Source organism: Balaenoptera musculus, chromosome 4 (genome assembly GCF_009873245.2).
Source record: "Balaenoptera musculus isolate JJ_BM4_2016_0621 chromosome 4, mBalMus1.pri.v3, whole genome shotgun sequence".
Lineage (NCBI taxonomy): Eukaryota > Metazoa > Chordata > Mammalia > Artiodactyla > Balaenopteridae > Balaenoptera > Balaenoptera musculus.
The window spans coordinates 59,309,307-59,321,608 of NC_045788.1; the positions used below are offsets into that span (position 1 = coordinate 59,309,307).

Genomic DNA, 12,302 nt, shown 5'->3' on the forward strand with positions numbered 1-12,302 from the left:
GCCACAAAGTGAGACTCAGTAAATTTAAGAAAACTGAAATCATATCAAGTATCTTTTTCGACCATAGTGACATGAAATTAGAAATCAATTACAAGAAAAAACTGCAAAAAACACAAACACATGTAAGCTAAACAGTATGCTACTAAACAACCAATGGATCACTAAAGAAATCAAAGAGGAAGTCAAAAAATACCTAGAGAGAAATGAAAATGAAAACACAACAATCCAAAACCTATGGGAGGCATTAAAGCAGTTCTAGGAGGGAAGTTTATAATTTTACCTCAGGAAATGAGAAAAATCTTGGGTAAACAACCCAACCTTACACCTAAAGCAACTAGAGAAAGAAAAACAAACAAAATCCAAAGTTAGTAGAAGGAAAGAAATCATAAAGATCAGAGCAGAAATAAATGCAATAGAGACAAAGAAAACAAAATAAAAGATCAATGAAACTAAAAGCTGGTTCTTTGAAAAGGTCAACAAACTTAGCCAGACTCATCAAGAAAAAAAGGGAGAGGGCTCAAATCAATAAAATTAGAAATGAAAAAGGAGATGTTACAATGGACACCACAGAAATACAAAGGATCATAAGAGATTACAAGCAACTATAGCAATAAAATGGACAACCTGGAAGAAATATACAAATTCTTAGAAAGGTACAATCTCCCAAGATTGAACCAGGAAGAAATAGAAAATATGAACAGACCAATTACAAGTACTAAAATCAAAACTGTGATTTTAAAACTCCCAACAGGACTTCCCTGGTGGCACAGTGGTTAAGAATCTGCCTGCCAATGCAGGGGACACAGGTTCGAGCCCTGGTCTGGGAAGATCCCACATGCTGTGGAGCAACTAAGCCCGTGTGCCACAACTACTGAGACTGCACTTTTGAGCCCGCAAGCCACAACTACTGAGCCCACGCACTGCAACTACTGAAGCCCACGCATCTAGAGCCCGTGCTCCGCAACAAGAGAAGCCACTACAATGAGAAGCCTGTGCACTGCAACAAAGAGTAGCCCCCACTCACCGCAACTAGAGAAAGCCTGTGCACAGCAACAAAGACCCAGCGCAGACATAAATAAATAAATAAATAAACAAACAAACTCCCAACAAACAAAAGTCCAGGACAAGACTTCATAGTCTGGCTTCACAGGTGAATTCTATCAAACATTTAGAGAAGAGTTAACACCTATCCTTCTGAAACTATTCCAAAAAATTGCAGAGGAAGGAACACTCCCAAACTCATTCTATGAGGTCACAATCACCTAATACAAAAACAAGACAAATATATCCCCAAAAAAGAAAATTACAGGCCAATATCACAGATGAACATAGATGCAAAAATCCTCAAAAAAATACTAGCAAACTGAATCCAACAGTACATTAAAAGGATCATATACCATGATCAAGTGGGATTTATCCCAGGGAGGCAAGGATTTGCCAATATCTGCAAGTATGATACATCATATCAACAAAATCAACAAATTGAAGAATAAAAAACATATGATCATCTCAATAGATGCAGAAAAAGCTTTTGACAAAATTCAACACCCATTTATGATAAAAACTCTCCAGAAAGTGGGCATAGAGGGAGCCTACCTCAACATAATAAAAGCCATATATGACAAAGCTCCAGCTAACATCTCAACAGTGAAAAGCTGAAAGCATTTCCTCTAAGATCAGGAACAAGACAAGGATGTTCACTTCTGCCAGTTTTATTCAACATAGTTTTGGAAGTCCTATCCACAGCAATCAGAGAAGAAAAGGAAATAAAAGGAATCCAAATTGGAAAAGAAGTAACACTGTCACTGTCTGCAGATTACATGATACTTTACAGAAAAAATCCTAAAGATGCTACCAGAAAACTGCTAGAACTCATCAATAAATTCAGTAAAGTTGCAGGATACAAAATTAATACACAGAAATCTGTTGCAATTCTATACACTAACAATGAAAGATCAGGAAGAGAAATTAAAGAAACAATCCCATTTACTATTGCATCAGATAGAATAAAATACCTAGGAATAAACCTTCCTAAGGAGGCCAACTACCTGTACTCTGAAAAGTAGAAGATGTTGATGAAAGAAATGGAAGATAATACAAACAGATGGAAAGATATACCATATTCTTGAATTGGAAGACAATATCATCAAAATGACTATACTACCCAAGGCAATCTACAGATACAATGCAATCCCTATCAAATTACCAATAGCATTTTTCACAGAACTACAACAAAGAAGTTTTAAATTAATGTTGAACCACAAAAGACCCTGAATAGCCAAAGCAATCTTGAGAAAGAAAAATGGAGCTGGAGGAATCAGGCTCCCTGACTTCAGACTAAACTACAAAGCTACAGTGATCAAAATAGTATAGTAGTGACACAAAAACAGAAATATAGATCAATGGAACAGGACAAAAAGTCCAGAAATAAACCCACACACCTATGGTCAACTAATCTACGACATAGGAGGCAAGAATATACAATGGAGAAAAGACAGTCTCTTCAATAAGTAGGGCTGGGAAAACTGGGCAACTATGTGTAAAATAATGAAATTACAATATTCTCTAATACCATACACAAAAATAAACCTGAAATGGATCAAAGGCCTAAATGTAAGGCCAGACACTACAAAACTCTTAGAAGAAAACATAGGCAGAAAACTCTTTGACATAAATTGCAGCAATATCTTTTTTGATCCACTTCCTAATGAAAATAAAAACAAAAACAAACAAATGGGACCTAATTAAACTTAAAAGCTTCTGCCCAGCAAAGAAGACCATAAACAAAGTGAAAAGACAACACACAGAATGGCAGAAAACATTTGCAAATGAAGCAACTGACAAGGGATTAATCTCCAAATTATACAAACAGCTCATGCAGCTCAATATGAAAAAAACAAACATTTCAATCAAAAAACATGGGTGGAAGATTTAAACAGACATTTCTCCAAAGAAGACATACAGATGCCCAAAAAGCGCATGAAAAGATGTTCAACATCACTAATTATTAGAGAAATGCAAATCAAAAATACAATGAGGTATCACCTCACACTGTTTAGAATGGCCATCATCAAAAAATCTACAAACAATAAGTGCTACAGAGGGTGTGGAGAAGAGAGAACTCTCCTACACTGTTGGTGGGAATGTAAATTGGTGCAGCCAGTATGGAGAACAGTATGGAGGTTCCTTAAAAAATTAAAAATAGAGCTACCATATGATCCAGCAATCTCACTTCTGGGCATATATCCATAGAAAACCATAATCCGAAAAGATACATGCACCCCAGTGTTCATTACAGCACCATTAGCAATAGCCAACACATGGAAGCAACCTAAATGACCATCAACAGAAGACTGGATAAAGAAGATGTGGTACATATATACAATGGAATATTACTCAGCCATAAAAAAGAACGAAATAATGCCATTTGCAGCAACATGGATGGACCTAGAGATTATCATACTAAGTAAAGTAAGTCAGACACAGAAAGAAAAATATTATATGCTGTCACTCATGTGGAATCTAATTTTTAAAAAGGTACAAATGACTTATTTACAAAACAGAAACAGACTTACAGATATCAAAAACAAACTTATGGTTATGAAAGGGGAAACGCTGGGGGGAGGGATAAATCAGGAGCTTGGGATGAACATACACACACTACTATATATAAGATAGATAACCAACAAGCACAGGGAACTATATAGTTCCCTTATTCTGTGATAATCTATATGAGAAAAGAATCTAAAAAAGAGTGAATATATGTATGTGTATAACTGAATCACTTTTCTGTCACCTGAAACAACATTGTAAATCAACGATACTCCAATAAAATTAAAATTAAAAAAAAAGACAAGAGGTAACAAGTATTAGTGAGGATGTGGAAAAAGGGGAACCCTTATACACTGTTGATGGAAATATAAATGGGTCAGCCATTATGCAAAACAGTAAAGTTTCCTCAAAAAATCAAAAATAGAACTACCATATGATCTAGCAATTTCACTTCTGGGTATATATCCAAAGGAAATGAAATCAGTATTTCAAAGAGATACCTGCATTCCCATATTCATTGCAACATATTCACAATAGCCGAGATATGGAAACAACCTAGGTGTCTATTGATGGATAAATAGATAAAGAAGAGATGGTGTATACAACATCAACCAATAAAGATGAAAATCCTGCCATTTGCAACAACATGAAGGAACTTGGGGAATATTATGCTAAGCAAAGTAAGCCAGACAGAAAAAGACACATACTGCATGACCTACCTTGTATGTGGAATCTAAAAAAGTTAAACTCGTAGAAACAAAGAGTGGAGGGGTGGTTGTCAGAGGCTGGGTGTGGGGGAGATGGGGAGATATTGGTCAAAGGGTACAAACTTTCAGTTATAAGAAGAACAAGTTCTGGGGATCTAATGTACATCATGGTGACTATAGTTATGCTAAGAGTAGTTAATTAGCTTGATTGTGGAAATCATTTCACAGTTTGTCCATATATGAAATCATCATGTTGTACACCTTAAATATATAAACTTGCATTTGTTAATTATATCTCAATAAAACTGGAAAAAATAAAATAAAAAAAAAAGAAATCAAAGATGACACAAAGAGATTGAAAGATATACCATATTCTTGAATTGGAAGAATCAATATTGTCAAAATGACTGTACTACCCAAGGCAATCTACAGATTCAATGCAATCCCTATCAAATTACCAATGGCATTTTTCATATAACTGGAACAAAAATTTTAAAATTCGTATGGAAACACAAAAGACCCTGAATAGCCAAAGCAATCTTGAGAAAGAAAAATGGAGCTGGAGGAATCAGGCTCCCTGACTTCAGACTAAACTACAAAGCTACAGTAATCAAAATAGTACAGTAATGGCACAAAAACAGAAATACAGATCAATGGAACAGGACAAAAAGTCCAGAAATAAACTCATGCACCTATGGTCAATCTACAACAAAGAAGGCAAGAATATACAATGGAGAAAAGAGAGTCTCTTCAATAAGTGGTGCTGGGAAAACTGGACAACTACGTGTAAAAGAATGAAATTACAACAATCTTTAACACCATACACAAAAATAAACTCAAAATGGATTAAAGACCTAAATGTAAGACTGGATACTATAAAACTCTTAGAGGAAAACATAGGCAGAAAGCTCTTTGACATGAATTGCAGCAATATCTTTTGAATCCATCTCCTAGAGTCATGGAAATAAAAACAAAACTAAACAAATGGGAACTAATTAAATGCAAAAGCTTTTGCACAGCAAAGGAAACCATAAATCAAAAAGACAACCCACTGAATGGCAGAAAATAATTGCAAATGATGCGACTGACAAGGGATTAATCTCCAAAATATACAAACAGCTCGTGCAGCTCAATATTCAAAAAACAAACAACCCAATCAAAAATGGGCAGAAGACCTAGATAGACATTTCTCCAAAGAAGACATACAGATGGCCAAGAGGCACATGAAAAGATGCTCAACATCACTAATTATTAAAGAAATGCAAACCAAAACTACAATGAGATATCACCTCACACCAGTCAGAATGGCCATAATCAAAAAGTCTACAAACAACAAATGCTGGGGAGAGCATGGAGAAAACGGAACCTTTCTACACTGTTGGTGGAAATGTAAATTGGTACAACTACTATGGAGAACAGTATGGAGGTTCCTTAAAAAACTAAAAATAGAGCTACCATATGATCCAGCAGTCCCACTCCAGGGCATATATCTGGAGAAAACCATAATTCGAAAAGATACATGCACCCCAATGTTCATTGCAACACTATTTACAATAGCCAAGACATAGAGGCAACCTAAATGTCCATCAACAGAGGAATGGATAAAGAAGATGTGGTATATATATACAATGGAATGTTATTTGGCCTTTAAAAATAATGAAATAATGCCATTTGCAGCAACATGGATAGACCTAGAGATTACCATACTAAGGGAAGTAAGTCAGACAGAGAAAGACAAATATCATATCACTTATATGCAGAATCTTAAAAAAATGATAGAAATGAACTTATTTACAAATCAGAAACAGACTCACAGACTTATGGTTACCAAAGGGGAAAGGTTGGGAGGAGGGATAAATTAGGAGTTTGGGATTAACATATACACACTACTATATTTAAAATAGATAACCAACAAGGACCTACTGTATAGCACTACTCAATATTCTGTAATAACCTAAATGGGAAAAGAATTTGAAAAATAATATATATATGTGTATGTATAACTGAATCACTTTGCCATACACCTGAAACTAACACACATTGTGAATCAACTGTACTCCAATATAAAATAAAATAATTTTTAAGAAAAGAAAGAAATAGGAATTTGATGAGATTACAAGGTGACGAGATAGTGCTCATGTTGGGTTTTTCTCCCCTGGGAAGTTAGTGCCTCGTGCAAACTATCAGGGATGTATATTGACATCTATTCAATTTTCATAGGAAAAAAAGTGTGCTTATTGCATTCTTTTGACCAGCAGGAGATTTTTGAAGCGTGCAGTCTGCACGTGAATAATTCCTTTCACTCTCCCAAAAATTCAGTATATTTTCTCTCTTTTCTTTGTTTTCTTTTCATTTTTTTTTTTGCTTGTATGTTTCAAACTGCTTGAACTTTTAAAATTCTTAAGGTATTTCTGGGTTGAGAAAAGTTGGATCCATACAGAAATCAAAATATATCATTCTTAATTTCTAAAGCAATTTCATTTATCTGTAGGCAAATACATGGAAGTCAGGCTTCTTTGACACTTAAAAAAAGGGACAAAAGCAAAAACATGGATGGACCTGGAGGGTATTATGCTAAGTGAAGTCAGACAGAGAAAGACAAATATTGTATATTTTCACTTATATGTGAAATCTAAAAAACAAAACTAAAGAACAAATATAACAAAACAGAAACACAGATAGAGAACTACTAGTGGTTGCCAGAGGGGAGGGAGGTGGGAAGATGGGTGAAATAGGTGAAGGGAATTAAGAGGTACAAATTACCAGTTATAAAATAAATATGTCACATGAATTTAATGTACAGCAGTATATATTGTCATAATATTGGAATATAGTCAATAATATTGGAATAACTTTATATGGTACATACTCTATGAAAATAATGAATCATTATGTTATATACCTGAAACTAATAAAATATTGTAAGTTAACTCTACTTCAGTTCTTTTTAAAAAAGCATTATTCAACTAGCACACCATTGTTGCAGCATGTTATTGATAATACAGAACTCTTCCGAGTCTTAATTTACTTGAGCAGCCCCTGTAAAAACCCATGCCAAAGAGTGGGAAAGAAGCCTGGCAGCCAGATAACTAGATGCCAAATGGTTCCTCACTGGCAGTGGCATCTGGATGGGAGGTTGGCTTGCCTCCGGGACTCTTGGCCAACTGCACTGTTGTCTATACAGACGGCTGTGTATCTGTTCAAGAGTCCAACAACTGTGTGTATGTATTTTGGTAAGCCTTTATTTCTGGGCCAAAGATTTCCATGGCATTTTTGCATCTGTTGGCACCAGTTCTATACTCGGCTCCCCCCATCCTCACCCACTGTTACATTTTAGTTTCAGATGAAAAACAATGCACATAAGTGGAAATGCATCAAGAGAAGAAAATATATTTCCTGAAAATTTTTTTTCTTAAATCCAACAAAACGTGTAGATATGGCATTGACATTATTCTAGATGGACTGTCTTCCTTTCTCAAGCCTTGAATAATGTGGAGATTCCCAATCACAATGCAAAAATGTCCTTGATCCTCACAGGATTTAGATAGAACCCAATTACAGAACTATCAGAAGTTACTTTAATCATCAGAAATATAATGGAGCATAAAGAAATTTAAAGTCAAGTTACTTTTTCAGTGTTCCAGAGAAACAAACTCATTTTATAATTTTATAAATGTAGTTAGTGCAATGTAACACCGGTAACTGTCACACATCCAGTCAACTAGCTTGTCAAAGTCCTGCCTTATTTTGCAGGGCTTCAACTTCTCAACCTTTTAAGATTCTGCTACCCCCAAATTATTTGCTTCAAGGGCACTCCCACACTAATGTACTTCAACATCTGTCAGATGGCCCCTTCATACAAAATGCTAGGGGATACAAAGATATGTACCCCCCAAAATTTATAACTCTTTTTTCCTTTTTGATGAAGAAAGTTGGAACAGACTTTTAAACAAGTAACAAGAGCGAGCACCAGGGAAAAAAAAAGTAAAAGCTAAGTGGAGGTCCAAAGTACCATATAGCATATTCCAGGAATGGGGCAATAAAGAAATGAACCCCATTTTTATGTGTATCTTACAGAAACATTTCGGTTGAGCTTAGTGTTTCAAAGCTAGAAGGGTCTGTGGAATTCATGTAATCCAAAATTATTCTTCTATACTTTTGATGAGGAAACTGATGGCCAAAGAGTAGTGATTCAGTCACGGTCATACAGTAATTAGTATGAGGACTCAGATCCAGTTCTCTCTCCACGCGACTCCTCATGATTTGAGAATTATGGCGTACTTAAAATGAAGTTTGCAGGGAAATCCTTTATGATGCCATGGCATAATTTCCCAAGATAATAGTAAACAGTGAACCAAGACTAGGGAATTCCTGTGTGATGTAAATGAGAGGTGGGATGAAGTTACTGCAATTACAAGCAATTCTCTTTGGCTAGAGTGGCTGGGGCAGGACCCCAGAAAGATCACTCAGAATCAGCCTATAGCTGTTACAGTTGATAGTGCAAAAGGCATGTGCCACAACTTTTCTCTCCCTATGGCTTGTATACATCTCTGTGAAGAAGCGAGCTATGGCCAGAAGCTTACAGATGACTACAGGGTTACCTCCATCCTCTTAGCAGCTGCAGTGTCAAAAAAAAATGGCCCCCACTCAGATACACCACTTAAATGTCACTCATCAGCAACTGGTCACCCTCTGAAAAAGACTGAGGGCTCCGTGGTCTGAAGTAGGGCGTTACAGGCGTTTAAATAGTCGTACTGTATTAAGGTGACGTTACCATACACAGTAAATACAGTGTAGTCTGTATTGAACACTATTGAGAAAACCTCCTCTCCAACTAGGTATGAGCAAAATAAGATTGTTTTCTGCGTTAAACTAGGTAATCAGCACTTGATGGACTGGAGCCATGTTGAACTGATAACTGACATACAAAATCAATTACAAGAGGCTGAAGGATCCCCAGACCAGGAGGACTTCTCCGTAACCTAAAAGAATTAGCAGATCTGAAGGAAGAATGTGTCACTTAGAAGGGAGGTTGGACAACTACAAAAAAACACAGAAAAGAAATCAAAGAGGTGTGTATGGGCAGTGTCCATCCCGTAACCATCCTAGGTAAGAGTGCCCTGGCCCAAGGACCCATCTGTATTAATCATGCCTTTTATTTTCTCTGTTTTCTGATATTCTGACATCTAGGGCCTTACTGAAACTGGAGAGACTGACCCTCCCAGTGCTAATTCCTAGAGAGAGCGAACAACTCAAAGTGACTACACTTTCATATGCAAACCTCCATATTCGAAGCCCATACCCCCAATTCCCTCCTTTATCTAGCTTTTACACTCTGGACCCATTATCCACTGGCCCTAATCACCCCAGGGCCAAGTACCAGAAAACTAGAGGCAGTCCCTAACCCCTGAGCCTGCTGAAGTTATTCAAACTAGCCCATCCTAAACCAGCGTATCCTGCCTCACCTACTCCTTCCCTCGAAAACCACAATAAAGGCTCTTGCCCATGTTTTCCCCTTGCTCCTGCCTCCTGAGCAACCCTGGTGCCTCCCTGTGTGGCCCCCTGCATAGCATGCTGCATCTCCTATTTCTAGGGATCTGTGGATATAAAACTTCTTCCCTCATGATAGTCATTCCCATGTCTGTGTGACTGCATATCACTAACCATACCTGATTAAAACAAATCCCAGGTACATTTTTAAACCGCCACTCTGGTGCCAGTGGCAGTGAGCTAGCAAATCGCTATTAGCCTGAAGTCTTTGAACAATCTAAATACACAACTCGCTTTCACTGTTTCCTGTCCATTCCTATCCTGTGCTCGAATTTGGCATCTCAGGTGGCATGTCTTAGGAACAGAAGATTCTGGATCAGTCCCTACCATTTTTCTCATTAACATATTAACAAATTAGATTTCTAGGTTTCTACATCAATCTTGTAAGCTTGGTTAATATGAGTCTACTCTTGAAAGATCTCTTGATCAGACTTACCAGTCTTGGAAGCCTGTGTGGTGAGGACCAAAGTCTAGAGCCTTGTTTCTCAAAGTGTGGTCCTCAAACTGGTAGCATCAGCATCCCCAAGAGACTGTTAGAAATTCAGAGTCAAGGGCTTCCCTGGTGGCGCAGTGGTTGAGAATCTGCCTGCTAATGCAGGGGACACGGGTTCGAGCCCTGGTCTGGGAAGATCCCACATGCCGTGGAGCAACTAGGCCTGTGAGCCACAACTACTGAGCCTGCGCGTCTGGAGCCTGTGCTCCACAACAAGAGAGGCCACGATAGTGAGAGGCCCGCGCACTGCGATGAAGAGTGGCCCCCGCTTGCCGCAACTAGAGAAAGCCCTAGCACAGAAACAAAGACCCAACATAGTAATCAATCAATCAATCAATCAATAAATCTTTAAAAAAAAAAAAAAAAAGAAATTCAGAGTCAAATCTCAGGACCCACTCTAGACTTGCTGAATCAGATCTGTATTTTAAAGATCCCAGATTTGCATTGACATATATATACTAATATGCGTAAAATAGATAACTAATAAGAACCTGTTGTACAGCACAGGGAACTCCGCTGTACAGCAGAAACTAACACAACATTGTAAAACAACTATACCCCAATTTTTTTTAAAAAATTGAGAAATACTACTCTAGAGCAAAGATAAGCAAACTTCTTCTGGAAAGGACTAAAAAGTAAATATTTTAGGTTTTGTAGGATATATGGTCTTTGTTACAACTACTAAACTCTGCCATTTTAGAGCAAAAGTACCCACAGACAAAATGGAAACAAAAAGGCATAGCTATTTTCCAAAAAACTTTATGTATGGACACTGAAATTTGAATAGCATATGATTTTCACGTCACAAAATATTAAAAAAAATTTTTTAACCATTTAAAAATGTGAAAACCATTCTTAGCTTTCAAAGCCTTACAAAAATAAGTGGCAGGCCAAATTATCCTACTGGCTATAGTTTGCCCACCCCCATTCTAGACCATGGAAAATTCAATAGGATCAAGTTATTCTTGAAGTGAGGCATTACCTGTTCACCCACCCCAAAATCCCATGTGCCAAGTAAGACTTTTCCTCTTTAAATTTCCAGAGATGGATTACATTTGTTGTTTTTTAATAATTAAAATTTTAAATTAAGACTTTATAGGAACTCAGGAATTCTAGAACATAGATGTAGAAGTTAACAGAGAAAGAGCTACCTCCCTAATGGAACTGTATCATAATCTGAAATATCAGTGCTTTAGACAAACAGGCAATTTCCAACTTATTTCACATGGTTTTCTGAGTTGTCTGACTGTGAGAAGCAATGAGGAAGTGATAGACCAATGAGCGCTCCTACAACCACGCACTCATATGCAGCAAGAATGATCAAAGCTTAGTTGATATAAGTGCAGACGGAAGCAGGCGTGGAGTACCTATTACCTGATTCTTTGTTTATTTATTTGGCTGCGCCGGGTCTTAGCTGCAGCATGCGGGATCTTCGTTGTGGCATGTGGGATCTAGTTCCCTGACCAGGGATCGAACCTGGGCCCCCTGCATTGGGAGCGTGGAGTCTTAACCACTAGACCACCAAGGAAGTCCCTACCTGATTTTTAATCCATGTTTATATGTGCCAAATGGCAACAACATTCTGGTCTCTTGATTTTCTGTCACAATTTGTGCAGCAGGCTATCTACTTGGAAGCACGTCACAAGCACCATCAGCCCTGGCACCATCTAGTTCATCTGTCAGCCACAGAACTGGTGTGGCCACCTCAAATGGGTTTATTTTTCCCCAGTGAGATGAGACAATTGACCCTACAGTTCCAATTAGGGATATGCAATGAGTTGGTGAATTCAGAATATCGCTCTTACTGTTAAATTATTAGATATTTCTCTGATTGGATTAACTAAAAAAAAAAAGGAATTTCCATCATGATACTTCAAATAGAAACTTCAAATAACTCTAAAGCTCCCATGTGAGATGCATTTAAGTTTCCTGACAGCCATTTCACAATAATATCTCTGTAATGTGAAGGAATTTTTACTTTTTACATTAAATCTTATTAC

The 12,302-nt window shown here is 37.2% G+C and overlaps 1 non-coding gene across 1 annotated transcript; it reads right to left on the minus strand.

The window, feature by feature from the left end:
- Positions 1 to 11,757: 11,757 nt before the first annotated feature.
- TRNAW-CCA lies at positions 11,758 to 11,830 on the minus strand. Its single transcript has one exon. It is a non-coding gene; the product is annotated as a tRNA-Trp (tRNA).
- Positions 11,831 to 12,302: the final 472 nt, after the last annotated feature.